Below are 18,933 nucleotides of genomic sequence, written 5' to 3' on the forward strand. Positions count from 1 at the left end.
AATTCCATTTGTCAAATCATTGTTAAATTGAGACCCTGGGCGAGATAGGCACACAGGTTCAGCAAAAATCAATGGAAGTGTTCTGTGAGAATGAATTGGTTGCTTCCCCCTTCCTGCTCGCTCCCTTTTCCCCCCCTCAGTCCTCTCGGGCCTGCAATTTTTGACTTTCACCCCCACCGGTGACCAAAGACTTGACCACTCGAAGTCCAGCTCCCCATAACACTGCTCGACATGGACATGTGATTGAAGGTGGATTAAATGTCACTCTCACCATTCTGCTACTTATGCATGGAAAGGGAGTTGGCAGCGTCATTGGAAAGAAAGGGGAATCAGTTAAGAAGATGTGTGAGGAGAGTGGAGCATGGATCAATATCTCAGAAGGGATTGTCCTGAGAGGATTATCACTAATGCCATCTTCAAAGCCTTTGCTATGATCATTGACAAATTGGAAGAGAACATCAGCAGCTCTATGACCAACAGCACAGCTGCCAGTAGATCCCCGGTCACTTTGAGGCTGGTGGTCTGCTAGTCAGTGTGTCTCTCTCATTGGAAAAAAGATTAAGGAAATACGAGAGAGTACAGGGGCTCAAGTCCAGGTGGGAGGGGATATGCTCCCCAATTCAACGGAGCAGGCCATCACTATTGCTGGCATTCCACAATCCATCACTGAGTGTCAAACAGATCTGCATGGTCATGTTGGAGACTCTCTCCCAGTCCCCCACGAAGGACGTGACTATCCTGTACCCGCCCAAGCTGTCAAGTTCTCCAGTCATCTTTGCAGGTGGTCAAGACAGGTACAGCACAGGCAGCAACAGTGCGAGCTTTCCCCACAACACCCGTCCATGTGCCTCAACCCTGACCTGGAAGGACCACCCCTAGAGGCCTATACCATTCAAGGACAGTATGCCATTCCACAGCCAGATTTGACCAAACTGCACCAGTTGGTAATGCAACGGTGTCATTTTCCTATGATGCATGGTAACACCGGATTCAGTGCAGGTTTGGATGAATCTGCTCAGACTACTTCTCATGAAGCATTCCAAACGATTTGATTGGCTGCATAATCAGGCATCAAGGTGCCAAAATCAATGAGATCCATCAAATGCTGGGGCGCAGATCAAAATCGTGAACCCAGTAGAAGGATCTACTGATAGGCAGGTTACCATCACCAGATCTGCTGTCAACATTAGCTTCACTAAGTATCTAATCAACAAGGCTTTCCTCAGAGTTGGGCGGCATGGGGAGCAGCTAGAACAATGCAGTTTCATCCAAAATCCCTTTCTGCTGTTCACCACCACCCATGATCCATCTGTGTAGTTTCTGAACAGTCAGGGTTTTAAATAGTTTGTAAATTTTCAGTTTCTATACACTTTATCATCATACATTTGAATCACATGGGATACAATATCTCATTTTTCTGAATATACAGGTTGCAGAATCACATTGGTCATGCATTCACATATATACACACGGTAATAATAATGTTTGTTTCATTCTACTATCCTTCCTATCCACTTGTGATTTTTTAATTAAAGCATTTTAATTCCTCTCTCTGTTCAGTTGTTAATGCTGAGGTTCATATTTAGTTTTATAAGCTTCTTCCTTTTTTTGGCTCATGAATTTTTCTGTTTGTCATGGAAATGTAAGAGTGGACTATTAATACATTTCAGTTTAGTTCTGTAATGTCAGGAGTTTTTCAACAAAATCAAAAGGTGGACTGGAGCTTTCTTTTTGTAAATAAAAACTAGATACCACAGTGATTCATGTGAGTTTTTTTAAAAAAAGAATCAGTTGGTTTTATGGAATTAACAACAACAAATATTAAATATCTTATGATTATTTGTAAAGTATATGTTACACATTCTTTAAATAGTTAATTTTTTTAAAAAAATTAGTGGAACTGGGAATAGAACCTAAGGCCTCACACATTGAGCTACATCTCTAGTTATATCAGTTAATTTAGAATAAACATGGATTTTATATATATATATATATATATATATATATATATACACACCCACTATATATGTTATATATATATATATATATATATATATATATATATATATATACACATGTGTATATATCTACATGTCTATCTATCCATGTATGTGTGTGTGTATGTATGTATATATATATATATATATATATATATATATATATATATTTACATAGTTATATAGTTGTCCATTGATATCCATGAGGAATTGATCCTGGGCTCCTCACAGAAACCAAAATCTGCAGATGCTCAAGTGTTTTATATAAATTGTCCTAATATTTTCATATAACCTATGCACATTTCATTCAGATGGATAGTTTAAATCATCTCAAAATTAATTATAATACCCGATAAAACAGAAATGCTATGTGGATATTCTACTGTATTGTTCAGGGGGAAATGACAAGAAAAATGTCTGTACATAGTCAATACAGATGCAATTTTGTTCCAAATATATTAAACCCATGGATGTGATATCTGTAGGTACTATGTTCTATGCATTTTTTTCTTTCTTTCTTTCCTTTTTTTTTTTTTTTTTTTTTGCAAACCAGGTGTTAAGCATTTACCAGCACAGCACTGCCTCAGAGGCTTGTTGATCTTACATCACCAAAGAAAGTAGAAGGAAATGAAGAAAAATGCCTCTCCGTCCTTTGTTCCAGGGCCAACATGAGCTACATCTCCAGCTATATCCTCTCCAGTGGCTGGCAGGGCAAAACATCCCTCAGAAGCCTTCACATCTCAAACTAGGGCGTCTGGTCCCTGCCCACCTCCCTCATGGGCAGTTGTGAGACTCAGGATGATGGCATGGCTGTAAGGATGCATGAGCTGGGGGAAGCCTAGGACAGCAGGGATATCTGCTTCTTAAGAGAGGTGCCACCCAGTAAATGGGCAAAGGAACTAAACAGACACTTCTCAAACAAAAAAATAGGAACAGTCAACAAATATATGAAAAAAGGTTCGATATCACTAGCAATTAGAGAAATGCAAATTAAAACTACACTGAGATTTCATCTCACTCCAGTCAGAATGGCAGTTATCAAGAATACAAATAACAATAAATGTTGGCGAGAATGTGGGGGAAAGGTACACTCAGACATTACTGGTAGGACTGCAAATTGGTGCAAACACTCTGGAAAGCAGTATGGAGATTCCTCAGAAAACTGGGAATGGAACCACCATTTGACCCGGTTATCCCACTCCTCAGTATATATATCCAAAGGATTTAAAATCAGCTTACTACAGTGACACAGCCACATCAGTGTTTATAGCAGCACAATTCACAATAGCTAAGTTATGGAACCAACCTAGATGTCCTTCAACAAATGAATGGACAAAGAAATTGTGGTGTATATACACAGTGGACTATTACTTAGCCATCAAGGAGAATGACTTTATGACATTCACCAGTAAATGGACGGATCTGGAGATGCTAAGTGAAATAAGCCAATCCCAAAACACCAAAGGTCGAATGTTCCCTCTGATATGTGATGCTAACATGCCACAAGGGAGGGGAATAGAAAATTGGATTGATGGAAATGAAAGGAAGGGATGAGGGTTAGGAATAGGACAGTGGAAAAGACATGGAGTGAACCTGACCTAACTTTCCTATGCACAGACATGAATACACCTCAGGGAATCTCACCATTGTGTACATCCACAAGACTGGAGTCCTAAAAAGGATCAGGTCTCTTCCAGGCTTGTATAAATATGTATAACTAAAAAGAACTAATGGCAGGGGTCAACCCTCCTCATCACCAATTATCAACACAACAGTGGCTCAAGCAGAATTCACCCAAAGACCCTGGGAAGCTGCCACCGTGGAGCCAGCACAGAGACTGCCAGTTCCAGAGCGTGGGGAGGGGGCAGAAGGCAAAGCCACTTCTGCTTTCTACCTAAGCCTCTGAGGAACAGGGAGGGAGCACCTTTGAACTCTCAAACCTCAGCCACGGGTTCACTTCAAGTTTTGAGGGAAATCTTACAGGCAGTTTCATTATATCTGGCTCAGCTCTCTGCAGAAGTACCTCTCTGTGCTTCTGGAGAAGCTGAAATGTGGGAAGAGTTGCTCTAAGTGTGGGTGGATGTGACTGTCACTGCAGACAGGGATCACATTCTGCTCCCAGACGTTTCTTGCGGAAAACCCCAAACTTTATTTACTCTTCTGTGAATCTATTCTAAGGAAATGATTCAATATTGAAAAGGCTTTTTCTGTATCTGCCACAAATCCCTTTTTAAGTGATGGAACTGGGTGGAGACCTAAATAAATATAAAAGCAAAATTTTTTATGGAAAGCTGTTGTTCTCTGAATGTTGGAAATAATCTGAAGTGTACCATGTTAGGAGACTTTAAAATTGCATCTTCTATAGACATTCATAGGCCCTTCTAATACCATAAGGAAATACTTGGTTTATATCGGTCAGTTTAAGAACAGTTGGTGCAGTGGCTGTGAGCACCGACTCTGTCCCTCATTAGCCTGGCCTTAGACACTTCGCTTCAGCTCTTTATCCCTCAGCTTCCCATCAGTACAGTGGGGACCTCAACAACTTTTTTCTTTGGGAGTTCGTAAGAAAGCAAAGAGATGGTTCATAGAACTTGACACATAGAGGGTCTTCAACATCATCTACAATCAGCATCATTGTTGCATCCAAGGCAAAATCAACCCACAGATAAAATACTGGAGGAAATTGTCACAAACTGAATGGTGGCACAGAGGGACATGTCTTGTCCTCATTCTTTCTGGGACAGGACTGTCCCTTCTCCCCCATCCCCTACAGTGATGGACATTAAAACGGAGAACACATTTTTCAAAGAAACACTAGTTTAAGCTCATCCAGAAGCAGGATTAGTTGAAGTCCTTGCCATTGCTTTTCAGAGTGGCATTAAACTCCCAGCCAACTGCAGCAATAGCTCCCTAGCCCAGGGACAGCAAGCCCGGAGTCTCCCTGTAGGAAGGCTATGCTCCACTTCATAAGGCATGACCACGGGGCTCTGCACCTATGGACCCACAGAGAAGCTTACCCAGCTCATCACCCCAAAAGCTCCTGAACCTCAGCATCATGTGCTGCTCCTGTAGGGAGACCAAAGAGAGCAGAGCAGCCTCCCTGTCATCTAACAGCTGGCCTGCCAGATGGGTAGGTGTGAACCTGGCAACAGGTTGCCATGGAGACCCAGTGTGCCCCTGAGAGCTGATAGAAAGTGCTACCTGTCCAGGAAGGAAAGGAGGGCTCTGACTTAGGCCTCACACCCCAGAAGTCCCCCAGACACACACAGCACACATCTGCTGAGGGATACTTGGGTGAGTGTCTCTGTCCTTGGAGATGCAGGGCCACTTCTAGTTCAATTGAACCTGGGGTCTGACCCTAAATATCTGCTAGCTGGATCAGCATGTGCAGGTCCCTCATCTCTATGTTTATCCAAAAAAAAAAGTCATTTGGGTGTCCTATATTTGGTATGTAGGTTCAGGATTAGATTTATAGATGGTTCAAGTGCTGGCATGGACATGGCTTTTATGTCTAAGGGGAATTAAATATGGAATAAATAGAAAGACTCTTTCAACTGCTTCCTCTCAGACCTGGACATAGTAGTTTCTCCAAAAACAAAATCCCATTTTTCAGTAATGGCAGGCATCCATTTTCTTGCTTCTCTTCGAGTTCAAATCCACAGTCCCACAGGCACTTATACATGATGGCAACATTCACAGTGGTTCTTTCTGCACAGCAGCCTGGAAATATTTCATGCTATTAAACAACTCACTTGGGGGCTAGGGAATATAGCTCAGTTGGTAGAGTGCTTGCCTTGCATGCACAAGGCCCTAGGTTCAATCCCCAGCACCACCAAAAACACAATTCATTTATTCAGAAGTGCCTATGTGCAGTTCTAGACATACAATGTCACATGCATAAAATGTGACAGGCTTCTCACACTGTCCACTAGGTGGAAAATGAACACTGTGATTGTCAAGTTTTTATATATATCATATATTTTTAAAATCATTATGCAAATTTAGTTTTGTTACTTGAATTTTTATATTTATTATACACATTTGCCTTTTGATTTTTTAGAGAAGTCTTTAAAAATAATATAATAACAGTCTGCATGAGTAGTTTTAACATCCAACAAGAAAGACTTTTCTATGAAATGTGCAATGTGCATAGTTCATTAGGAATGTATGTAGTTGCTGTAAGTGAGCATTCACTCTTTGGTATTTATTTTACTTTGAAATGATTCTAGACTCACAGGACATGCAAAAATAGTACAGAGTTCCCTGTATCTTTTACCCAGTTTCCTCCAAAGGCCACATCTTATGTAACTATAGGGCACTAGCAAAGCCAGCCAACTGACATTTGCACAATTTGTGTGTGTCGTTCTATGATTTTATCACACACAATTCACATAATTATTGAGATACAGAACCACCTCGTCACCACAACAAACTCTCTTGTGTTATCCCTTTATAGTCACACACACCCCTTGCCCCTTCGGCCCTAACTCTTGGCAACCAATAGTCTGTTTTCCATCTGTAGAATCTTGTCACGTAAAGAATGTTATATAAATGGAATTCTGAAGTATGGGATTTTGTGGGGTTCACTTTTCTCTATCTCTATCTCTCTCTGTAATGTCCTCAAGATCCATATGTTATAGTCTGTGTCTGGAAACTCCCCCAAAGACCTACATGTTAAGGGCTTGGTCCCCATTCTGTGCTGCTATTGGGAGGTGGTGAACAGTTAAAGAGGTGGGGCCTGGTAGAAGGACGTTAGGTCATTGGGAGTATCCTTAAAAGGATATTGGGGCTGCAGTCCCTTCCTCTCTCACTCTCCTTTGCTTCCTGGCTGCCATAAGGTGAGCATCCTCTTCTGCCATAAGCTCCCACCATGATGCACTGCTGCCACAAGCCCAAATCAATAGGATAAAGTGACCAGGAAATGAAATATCTGAAAACATGAGCCAAAATAAACTTTTTTTCCTTTATTAAATTTATTTTCTCAGGTATTTTGTCACAGCAATGAAAAACTGACACACACTATCTAAGGGGTTGCATGTATAAATAGTTCATTCCTTTTTATCACTGAGTAGTTTCCATGGCATAGATATACCACAGTTTGTTCAAATATCTACCCTTTTATATGACTTGACTATCTCAATTTGGGGCTAATACAAATAAAGTTGTTTTGAAGAGCCTCCCCTCACTCTCTCTTGCTCCAGGTGAAGTTGTTTAGAGCTGATCCCACCCCAGAGCAATTGTGTAGCCACAGGAGATGATTCTCTGCCCAGTCTCAGTGATGGTTTCAGGACTATGAGCAGGTTCCACAGTAGGCCAGTAAGAAAACATCTTAAAGGTTTTGCTACAACCATTAGGTTTACAACCAAAAATGCCCTAAAATATAATTCAATCTCTCTAGGCTTTGTGGTCCTCAACTATAGTATAAGGATTTTAAAAATCCTTGTACTAACAGGCTGGTATGCATTTTTTATTCAGCGAACTAAAAAGTGTTCATTGAAAGAATGTAAGGGAAGCATTTCAAGAAGTGGAAGGATCAGGAGCAAAGGCCCTGGGGCAGGAAAGGAGTTAGATGACTGAAACGCCCAAAGCATAATGCCAATAAGGAATAGGGTGGACCAGGACAAGACCCTTGGAGAGGACCTTTTAAGATCTGGCAGGGAGTTTGGGCTTGAGGACCAGTTTGGACTTGAGGGGAAGCCATTGAAGTATTTTTAAGCTGGAAAATAGCAAATTCCAACTTACCTTTTACTGCTGCATGGAGAATAGCCTGGGGGTGATAGAGCAGATGTAGAGCCAACAGAAGATCCCAAGATAAAACTAGGCAAGAATGGCAGTGGCCTGTATCGGGTGAGAAGAGTAGAGATGGAGACAAAAGGATGGGTTTTGATAGTCTTATTCATGGGATGGGTCAGAAGGTGAAGTCAAGAATAGTTCCTAGGTTTTGGACATGGAGAAGAGGGACAAGGTTGGGGCAGGTCAAGACACGTGCTTTTTGGTGTGTTATTTTCCAGAGGCCAGTGGGTGAGAGTTAGATGGTGTGAGGAAAGGGTGCTGGGAGACAAGCCTCAGTGTGAAGGCATTGATTTGGGGCCCAGGAGGCTGGATGATATTTTTAAACTGTAGAAATGGATGAGATTGGGCCCAGAATAAGACCTTGGAACCCCAAGGGTTAGAAGTTGTGCAGAACATGAAATACTCATTTCTCTGGCCCCCTCCAAAGCTAAACTTGAAAGAAAAATACTGAACTGCTCTCTTTTGCTTAACTTCTTTTGAGTTAAATGCTCAGTTAATGAATTTTCAACTTTTCTTACTTTCCAATATGCACATTAAGGTCCTAAACACCTTTCAAAGTACCACATTAGCTACATATAACAAGTCTCAAAATGGGGTTTGTGTTGCATTGGATTCTAAATCATTTGTAATTTTTATTCCAATATCTCCCTGGAGACATGACTGAGAAGAGTGCTGTTCATGTTCACCTGGATGTCCTTTATTTTTAGTGGTCTCTTTTTGCTATTGATGTCTAAGCTTATTGCCTTGGGGTTAGAGAATGTGGAACTGCAGATCCTCCAGTCTTGTTGAACCACCCCTGTAAAGTGGCAAGTGCTCATTTCTGTGAACATTCCATAAGGTGGTAGCTTCTGTGTACACAAAGTATATTAAACTTGCTGATTTTTGTGTTGCTCAAAACCTCTGTTTCTCTGCTAATTTGTTATTGTTGTGCCCAACCTGTTTCTCTGAGTGCTATGGTAAGATTTCTACTAAGATGGTGAATTTGTCAGATTCTCATGGTGTCACACGTTGGTGTTTGCTTTCTTTCCTTCCATTTAGCTTAGGCTGTTAGGACTGTTTGGGTGAGCTTTTGTGTCACCGTGACCAAAATATCCAACCAGAACAACTTATAGGAGAAAGGTTGGTTTGGGCTCATGGTGTCAGAGGTCTTGGTCTTCAGACAGTGACTTCATGGCTCTCAAGGTGAGGCAGTCCATCCTGAGGGAAGGGCCCAGCAGGGGAGAGCACCTCTGCCTGTGGTCGTTAGGAAGCAGAGGGCTGGTGGGAGGAAGGAGCAGCAGGCAAGATGCCCTGGGGACCCCCTCCTCCAGCCATACCCCACCTGCCTACAGGGGCCACCTGGGCAGTCCATTCAAACTAAGATGGGCTGATTAGGTCACAGCTCTCACAATCGTCATCTCTGAATGTTCCCTCAATAACCCAGGAGCTTTTGTGGGGACCCTCATGTCCAAACCATATAGACTATAAAGGTTCAAGACTTTTGTGTCTCTATGATTTATTCCTTTTTTTCATCTTATAAAGACAATCCTTATGCCCAATCAAGCTTTTTCTTTGGTTTTTCTTGTTTCTTACTAACATTACTACACTACCTTAGTTTCCTTTTAGGGACGACTTGTCTGGTATATCTTTTTCCATTTATTTATTCTTGATATTTCTGTGCTCATGTTTTTAAGTCTCTGCAAATACTATAATTGAATTTTTTAAAATTCCATCTAATATATGAGTTTAATCTGTTTGCATTTACTATGTTTACTGGTATATTTATACCTATTTTTGTCTTTTGTGTTTTGTTTGCCATTATTTTTCTCTTCTTTCTCCTTCCCTTTCTTCCTTCTGTTGGATTAAGATTTTATTGTTGTCTCTATCCCCCTCTATTGGTTTGGAAGTTGTACATTCTATTTCTATTTCTTACTTGTTACTCTTAAATTCTTACCATGAATACAGGACTCTTAAATATCTATTGCTGCCCATCTAATGCAAGAGGGCCACTAGTCACATGCGGCTATTGAGCATTTGAAATTGGGTCAATTAAGCCACTAAATTTTTATATTATTCAATTTTAATTTTAAAAAGCATAGACAGTCTAAACATTGAAAATCTTGTAACAACTTGGGAATCTTTTTCTACAACTGTAAATCTTGTAAAATCTAGTCACAGATGAAATAGACTTCCAATGGAAATTTTACCTTCAAATTAGAATGTATCGTAAATGTAAATACATACCAGATTTGGAAGCTTTGGCATAAAAAGACTTATATAAAGTGTCTCAACAAATAATATTTGTAACTTCTATGCGGAAATGATATCTTACATATATTGCATGGAATAAAATGTTACCAAACCAGTTTTACCTGTTTCTCTTAAATGTGGATATTGCAAAATTTTTAATTATGCATGTGACCCATATTATATCTCTACTGGACTGTGTTCATCTAGAGTTAAAGCAGAACATTTTCCTAGCAAATGTGAGGCCCTGGGTTGGATCCCCATCACAACACACACACACACACACACACACACAGACATAAAGCCCAGAGAACCCAGGAGCATTGATGCCCCAATTCTCCCCTTCCAAGTCACTATATTCTTATTAGTCATTGCACTGTGAGACACTCATTATTCATGCACACTGATGCTTTAGATGTACGACAATGTTTACAGATTTCTTTTCTTTCTTTTTTTAAAAAAAATCTTTATTAATTTTTATGTGGTGCTGAGGATCAAACCCAGCACCTCACACTTGTGAGGCAAGCGCTCTGCCACTGAGCCACAACCCCAGTCCGTGTGTACAGATTTCTTTGTCCACCTCTGCATCTGGTTTCTCACACCTTGGTTTTGGTTCCACTCTGTCTTCCAGCTTCCACAGCCACAGTGTAGGCTGCATCAACTGTCCATAGAACACAAGCTTCCCCAATGTCACCAAGGACCCAGACCCTGGGAAGAGACCCGCCAGCCTCCATACTCCACGCTGTGGCCTCCATGCCTCTGTTGGAGTACGCTGCTCCACGGGGGCCTCCTGTCTCTGTGGGAGCTGACATGGGCAGGAGCCACAAAAGACTGGGGCAAGCCTGAGCTGCAGACAGGAAAGGGACCTCAGGGCCATGCCCTGCTCAGCAATTACATTCTGCCGCCCTCCCTGGGGCTGGCGGCCATGCTCACGTAGCCTCTCAGTGGCACTGAGAACAGGCTAGTGTCCATTCCCCTGAGAACAGGCCTTGTCCATTCCCCTGAATCCACTCCCAGAAAATTCTTCTGACTATCCTGGCCACAGCCTCAGAGGTGGACTTGGGGCTTAGTGCTCCAGCTGTGTGGACATGACCTAACCGGGGCTGAGACCAAAGCATCTCCCCTGTATCAAGGTGAGGCACAGAGGTACTCAGAGGCCCCCTGAAATTTGCACTCTACATGCCTTACTTGCCTCACCCCATTTCAAGCCCTGGATCCCCCAGAAGCATTTCACATGGCCGCTTTCCAAATGATTCCCTTGGACCCCATGGAGCACACTGAGTCCCTCCTAAGCAGAAGGGCATCCTCAGACCCTATGTGAGCGCTCAGCTGGAAGCCTGCAGACACCCTGTACAACGTGCTGAGAGCGCCATCTCATGGCCATAAGTGCCAATTACAGTTGGTTTCTCAGGACCTCAGAATTAGTTCGTTTCTTCTACCAGTAATGGGATGCCCTTTTCTTCTTTCTTTTTTAAATTTTTACTTGTTATTTTTAGTTATACGTGATATTAGAGTGTATTTTTACATGTTATAACATACATGTAGTGTAACATTCTAAATTAGGATCCCATTCTTGTTGTATATGATGTAGAGTTTCACTGGTCTTATATTCAGGAAACTTATATTCAGGAAAGTTATGCCTGATTCATTCTACTATCTTTCCTGTTGCCCTCCCCGCTCCGTTCCCTTGATTCCTTTTTTGTCTAATCCACTGAACTTATATTCTTCCCTTCCCTACCCCTTTATTGTGTGTTAGCCTCCACATATCAGAGAGAATATTTGGCCTTTAGTTTGAGATTGGCTTATTTCACCTAGCATGATATTCTCCAGTTCCATCCATTTACCTGCAAATGCCATAATTTCATTTATTACGTATACATACCACATTACCTTTATCCATTAATCTGTTGAGAGGCACCTAGGTTGGCTCCATAGCTTAGCTATTGTGAATTAAGCTGCAATAAACATGGATATGGCTGCATGACTATAGTATGCTGATTTTAAGTCCTCTGGATATATGCTGAGGAGTGAGATAATTGGGTCAAGTAGTGGTTCCATTCCAAGTTTTCTGAGCAATCGCCATACTGCTTTCCAGAGTGGTTGTACAAGTTTGCAGGATGGGAAGCCCTTTTCAAAACCAGGTAGAAATAATCCCTGGACTTTAGCATTGACAAATATTCACGCATGTAAAACATCTAAATCAATTCATCCTTTCTTAAAAAGTTATATCAGTTAGAGAAGAAAACAACATTGTTATATAAAACACGCAGAAGTCCCCCCAAAATTCTTAATACTGAGTCTGATCATAGTGTGATTCAGAAGAATTATGACTGCTTAGGATTCAATGGTACCTTGAACAGAGGCCTCTAGAGACCTCTCATGGCCACCTTGGTGGCGGGGGAGGGGGGTCAAAAACCCCTGAGTCTTTACATAGTTCCCTAATTCCACAGAAGCCAGTCAGCCCACTGCTGGTGACAAGTTCCAGACCTTTGGCTAGGATGGTGGGTTCCCACCCAGTCACCTAGGAAGACTCTGGAAGGGCCAAAGGGGCATTCAAAATCTAGACACTTGTTCCCCATAGTGCCACTTCACCAGGATCCAACCTACTAAACAATAAGTATGACCATGTTCTCCACCACTTGCCACCAACTCCCCTTTAAACCACACATAAACTCTGGCACCAAAGTCACCTGGGAATGTTGGTTGTGCCAGTGGCCTATTTCTTCATTGGCCATGTTAATAAAACATAGAAGGTTTCTCAAGGCGCAGGAGACCTAGTTGCTCCTGCTGCTGCTGATGGAAGAAAGTGGAGGAATTGTGCCCTGTGCCTCTGACAGAGGCCACTGCCTGAGTCATTCTGACCTTGGGGAGGAGCAGAGAGCACTTCCTTCAAGCCAGGCACTTAGCTAAGTGCTCCACAAGACTTATTGCACTTGATCTTTAGCAGACCCGTGGGGTCTGCTAGCTGCACTTTACAGATGGGGTAATGGGGCTCAGAGATGTTGCAGACTCACCCAGTGACCCAGCAAAGAGTCCACAGCAGGAGTCAAGCCTGACTTTGCCTTTCAGGCCTTCATCCTTTGTGTCTCAGACCATGCCATTGATACCAGTGATGAGAATCAGGACCGAGTACCAATTCCCCGGCATGAAGATCGAACACCCGAGGAACACTGAGGCAAGTTTTATTTAAAGGCTAGAACTGAGATGGATTTCTCCCAAGGGAGAAGGGGATCCAGAGCTGGTTTCCAAAGAATTGGGGGTGTCCTGCCCCTTTTATAGGTTTTAGATTTCCTTTGTTCTCAGGCTCTCTCTTCCCCTATCCTGCCTACTTGACTAGTGACCATAAGGTGGAATGATCCAAGGGCTGGAATAAGGCCGCCCAGGGGTACTGGTATAAAGGGAGCAGCCCCAGGGGCATTCATTAACAGACCCCTGCCAGGAGGAACAAGTCCCTGGTAGCAGGTAAGCTTGACAACAGGTTGCAGGAGGGGGAAGGGCTCTGGGGCATTAACGTTTTATTTCCTCTTGAATCAGTCCCCATCTTTCCCCTACACTGACTGTCCTTTTGCCCCTCCTGCCCCATTTCTCCTCCAAGAGCTGTGGGTACTGGCAGGGTCTGGGAACAGGATACCTTGACCTTGCTTCCCAGAAAGCTAGCCACCCTTGCTTTGGTCAGAGAGGACAAGAGATGGTGACCATGTTGAATACAGGTGACTATAAGGTCAGCCCACCCGCAGACACTGGGAGTTTTTTTGCCCACCAGAGCCCTATGAGGAGCCAGGTCAATGAGGGCCACCTGCCTTGTCCTTTCATGGGCCTTGACTTTCAAATGACAACGATGCTGTTTAAAGTTCTAGGGCCTTGCAGAATGTGCTGAGATTTTCTGACCTCAGTTTCCCAGCCTATGAAGTGGGGAGATTCAAGTGATATTGGGGGCTCAGATCTGTCCCTTGAAACCTGCTGGTAATTTCTCTGACCCAAATTCCTACCCACGGGGGAGACACAGAAGCATGCTCGGTGTAAGAATTCCGCTGCCAGTGAAAAGACTCCGTGTAGAAAGGCCCAGGAATCCCACACATCCTGCCAGTAGTGCGTAGCCCTTGGGAAAGTGAGGCTGGGATGGATGAGTACTAGGGTGGTGCTGTTAGCAAGGCCCAGGTCCAGGAGCGTGGGCGGCAGGACTTTCCTATGGACACCAGGGGGCGCTCTGCACCAGGTAAACCTAGCCTTGCCTCGGCCGCTGGCCCGGCCCTTACCGGCAGAGGTTAGCTTTGCCAGGGAACATTTCCTGAGCCGCCCAGGCTGCTGCAGCCTCTTAACAGGCCAAAGGCTGTCATCAACGCATCATCCCCAGAGGCACCGAGGAGCCAGGGAACCTGGTTCCTGCTTGATGATGTTCAGTTTGGGCTGCACCCCCCTGTTCCTGCCCGCTCCTTCATCACATGGTGGCCTGGGGCAGGGCCAAAACCCAAGCTCTGTAGGATGAGAAGAGGGCACCAGGAGACCAAGAGCTCCCTCCAGGCAAGGAAGGATCCCAGACAGGTTCCAAACAGAGGCGGAGACGCCTGGCTTCCCAATTCCAGGTGAGCAGACCCCGGTCCAGCATTGCCTAGCATCACCCAGCCGCTTTCCTGGACACCTGGTCATCCCTGCTGTCAGGACCCGGATGCTGTGGGGACCGGGGTGAGGAGTGTATTACCCTATTCTCTCACATGCATGCAGCAGAGAACCCTGCAGGGGATGAATGAGGAACCAAAGGGAACGCACTTGGCCAGGCCAGCCTGGGACATCAGGGCTGGGTGCATGTCCCTTCTTGAAAGATGGGATTTCAATTCCCCCGCCTCAGCAATGTTAAACTGTGACTTGGGGTTCCCCACAATTCCATTGTAATACCCACTTTAGGGAGCTGTCAGTCCCAAGGTCAATGTATTTAGTAGTCAGTCAATGCGTAATAAGTGCTAGCTCTCATTAGCACTGCGGGGGGTGGGGTGATACAGGGTACAGGAGTACTGGCCTGAGTTCAGGAGGACCAGGCATCTCCACTGCCTGCCCCTGCAGTGATCCTGTTTGCTATGTGGCCAGTGCCAGCGTGGCTGTTCTTGGCTGAGTCATCCCATGATGTCCCTCCAGCTCAGCCTCCAGTGACTGCCCTTCCTAGTGATGCTCAGCAGGCTGGGAGCTGGGTTCTGGGCTTAATTGGGGTACAACCTGCTCTTGAACCTGCTGCAGAATGAGTGAGGGGAACCCTGGAGTGGGCAATGGGAGCACAGTCCGTTTGTCCCCCTCTGCCTCTGAGGTTACCAAGCCTGCTGTGGACTGTATTTTTTAAACCCTTCTCCTCTCCCCTTGGTCACAGCTTCCCGGCACCTATTCTGACCTATTCTGGCATCCCTCTCTTTTCTAATGCCAGCCCAAGAGCCTGATGGGAAGTCAGCCCCACTCAGCTCCAAGGATGAGGCCAGGTTGGCTTTCACCAATCAACACATCTCACTGGTTTGCATTGGTTCAGGGATGGGTCAGTTTGTAGCCCAAACCAAAGCCATCAGGGAAAAGGAGACATTTGGAAGAGAAGGGAGGGGCAGCTTCCCAGCATGTCTGAGAGAGATACTAAAAAATAGGCTTTTTTTTCCTGCTGAATAGGACAGAAGAAATATCAGCTCCTGAAGCATGTTCCAGCATTTCTTAAAAATAAGGGGACTTTGTTTGAAAATGAAGCAGACACTCCAAAAACGAACAGGAGAACTGCAAAGAAACCCAGAAACCCAGATATTGTTGATATTGTCAAACTGCTAGATCCAGCCACACCTGAAGCTCAAATTATTAGGCATTTCTGCTAAAGGAGTCAATAAATCCCTCTTATTACTGAAATCAATTTTAACCAGCTTTTTTGTTTACCACAACTGAAAGATTCTTTCCGGATAGTAATACTATCCGCTTTTGACTCAGAAAGCATAAAGGTCACCAGATAAAACGCAAGGCACCTAGTTAAATCTGAGTAGTGTTTCAGATCAATGGTGAGTATCTTTTTAGCTGATATTTCTTCTAGTCTGTCTAGCAGGAAGAAAAGAGCCTACCTTTCAGTATCTTCCTCAGAAGAGCCAAGAAGCTGCCTCTCCCCCCAAATATCTCCTCTTTCCTCATGGACTTGGTTTGGGCTACTAACCAACACATTCCTGAACCAATTATATTCCATGCTCTGTTTAAAACATGCTTATACTACAGAAAAACTGGGCATCCTGTATTTTTATTTGCTTAATCTGGCTCATGTCCAAATTCACACAATTAGAAAAGGAAAAAACTGACGTTGGATCTAGAGTTTTAATTTTAAAACTCCTACTACACCAGGTCATGGGGTGGGCTTCTTCTCACTCCCTAGTCTTCCCTACTGTCCTCCCAGCCCCAAGTGCTTAGAGCATATAGAGATATGTCCCTCTGGGTTCATTAGGATCCCCAAGGTCTGCTCCAGCTCTGGGATTCTCAGGCTAATGCTCCCTTCCTCTGGTTTCTTGCCCCTGGCTCCATTTCTGCCTCTCTTCCTTGGGACTCCTTTCTCAGCTTGCACTCTGACCTGTGCAAGCCAAACCACTGCTCTCTTGGGCCCAAGGACATGCTGGCATCTCAGGTTTGGGCCCTGTAGATCTAGCACTTGACCACTGGCTCCTTCTGTTCTCAGCTGCCCCAGATCGATCCCCAGAGGCACAGGCTGGCCCCTTTCTCTATTCTGTCCCAATGTTTCCCTGGAGAATGCTGACTGCAGGAACTGCCCTGAGATCCCCAAGGCATGGCCAAGAGGACTCTGCTTCCACGCAGTCCACTGAGCGTGGCCCAGCAGCCAGCAGCCCCAGGCTTTACCCTTCCTGGGAGTGGTGAAAGACAAATCTGCTTCCCCCCAGCCTAGGGCTGGAAACTTCCAGCACCCTGAGGACTGGCTATGCTTAATAAAAGCGATTGGTTTTATAATCACAAATGTGATATAAGCTCAGTGAGCAGAGGCAGCAGCCCAGAGACAGGTGGGTGACAGGAAGAATGTTCTGGTGGGAGTCCTCCCTGGAGTTGCTCTTCTACCCATAGAAACATGCCTGTGTGTATTTAAATGGGCAACATTGTACCCACCGCCTTAAAGCCTGCTCTGCCTCAGGCGGCCAGGACCACTGTATTAGTGATGTTGATGGCTGCCTGGATGTCATTTGTCTACCTCATAATCGAGACTTTTCTTTTCAGTTGTCCGCAATAGTAATTTATGGTATAAGGACATTAGATTTGCAGAATGGAATGGAGAAGATGCACATTTACCAGCTGATGTGCTGGGGTGAGGGTCTGACCCTGGCTCTCTCTTCCTGGGCTTTATCCCTGAATCTGAGCATGGGTACAAGTCCTTGCTCTCCCCTAGAACAGGACAAATGCCTGCCCCAGTGGAAGGTTGTACATATAAACTGAAATCACATGCAAAATTGCAATGTTGTTGTTGAACTCATTTTCAAGGCTCTCTGGAAACACAGCTCCCCTTAAATCCAGGTCAGCTCATTGAAAACAAATCAAATGTACCAGCTGATGTGCACTGAGGACTTTGCGGTTTACAAAGCCCCTATTTCCTCCTTGAACATCAGTTCACTCTGAGAGGTGGTTGTCATTATAGGTCCCATTTTACAGAGCGGAGGAACTGATACCCAGAGGCTCTGTAACTTCTCCAAGACTGCTCTGAGAACCCAGGGTATATGTTCTTCTAAGGGACTAATTCCTAACAGCGAACGTCTTGTTTGAAATCCAAGAAAACACCAGATAAAGGGCATTCTAAATATATTTCTTTTCTATAGATGAAGATCTGTTACTGGAAAACAGGAATTAGCTTGTCTGCTTGAAGATGTGGTTGGCGCTTTATAAAAAGGATATAGAAGAAACTTGCACAGATTGCCAGCTTCGTTATGCTGCCGACAGCTTCCAGCAAAAGAAAAACCTTCGCAGCCAGATATTTCAGTAAGAATTTTATTATCCTCTGTGGGGAGGGATGGTTACCTTTGCTCTTGACTTCTTCCTTGGGGGATGGGCTCACTGGGGCCCCCAAAGGTGCCATGTTGGTCTCATGGGCTGAGAGGACAAAACAGCATTGGTGGGCAGGGTCCTGCCCTCTTTCAGCTCAGGGCACCAGCTGCTGGCCCAGGATTTGCCCCTGAACCAGGGCAGCTGCTATGTGTGTGCCTGAAAACAGAGGCTTCAACACAACTATGATTGTTGGGGGTGTTGGGCTCTGGTGGCTCCGGACTCTGATGACATTCAGTACCTGTAAGGACTATATGGTGCAGCCGGATTCCTGCTTGAGAACATGCAGGCTGGTGGTTAACTAGTTTAGAAAGGATGAGGATGGCTTAGCAGCCCCCAATACAGCACCTGATGTGGCAGGACTGCTGTCTGTTCGGAGGCAGGTGGTGGCTTGGTATCACACAGATGCTGGGTCATGCAGATCTTCTTCCGGTCAGTTGTGCAGGTGCTGTCTGGGTCACAGGCAGGAAGGAGCGGGTTGGGTAGGTCTTGCATGAGGTGATGGGCCTGAGCACCCTTGGGATGATGAAGAGTGAAACTCCAGATGCTGGCAGGAGAAAGACGGTCAGTGGTCCCCACCCTGGCTCCACGCGAGAGTCACTGGAAGAGCTTCTAAAAATCTTCCGGCTCCTCCTCTGGAGATTCAGGTTTAATGGCTCTTAGGTGGATCCCAGACATCAGCATATTTTTTAAGTCCCCGATGGATGTTATGTGTAGTCAGGGTCAGGAAGCAGCAGATGGAGCCCAGGGAGGGCTCCGACTCCACACAGCCTCCTTTGCTGTGGTTGGAGTGGATATTTATGGGGCTAGGGAAGAAGGCTCTCTATCCACAGGGATGAGAATGAGGTGGGCTGGAAGCCAGGAGCCTGGCTCTGACTCT

General features: G+C 44.6%; 1 pseudogene; it reads left to right on the forward strand.

Moving 5' to 3' along the window:
* Window positions 1–201: 201 nt before the first annotated feature.
* Window positions 202–1,252, forward strand: LOC114102445 (poly(rC)-binding protein 2 pseudogene; annotated as a pseudogene).
* Window positions 1,253–18,933: the final 17,681 nt, after the last annotated feature.

Source organism: Marmota flaviventris, chromosome 4 (genome assembly GCF_047511675.1).
Source record: "Marmota flaviventris isolate mMarFla1 chromosome 4, mMarFla1.hap1, whole genome shotgun sequence".
In the NCBI taxonomy this organism is placed as follows: domain Eukaryota; kingdom Metazoa; phylum Chordata; class Mammalia; order Rodentia; family Sciuridae; genus Marmota; species Marmota flaviventris.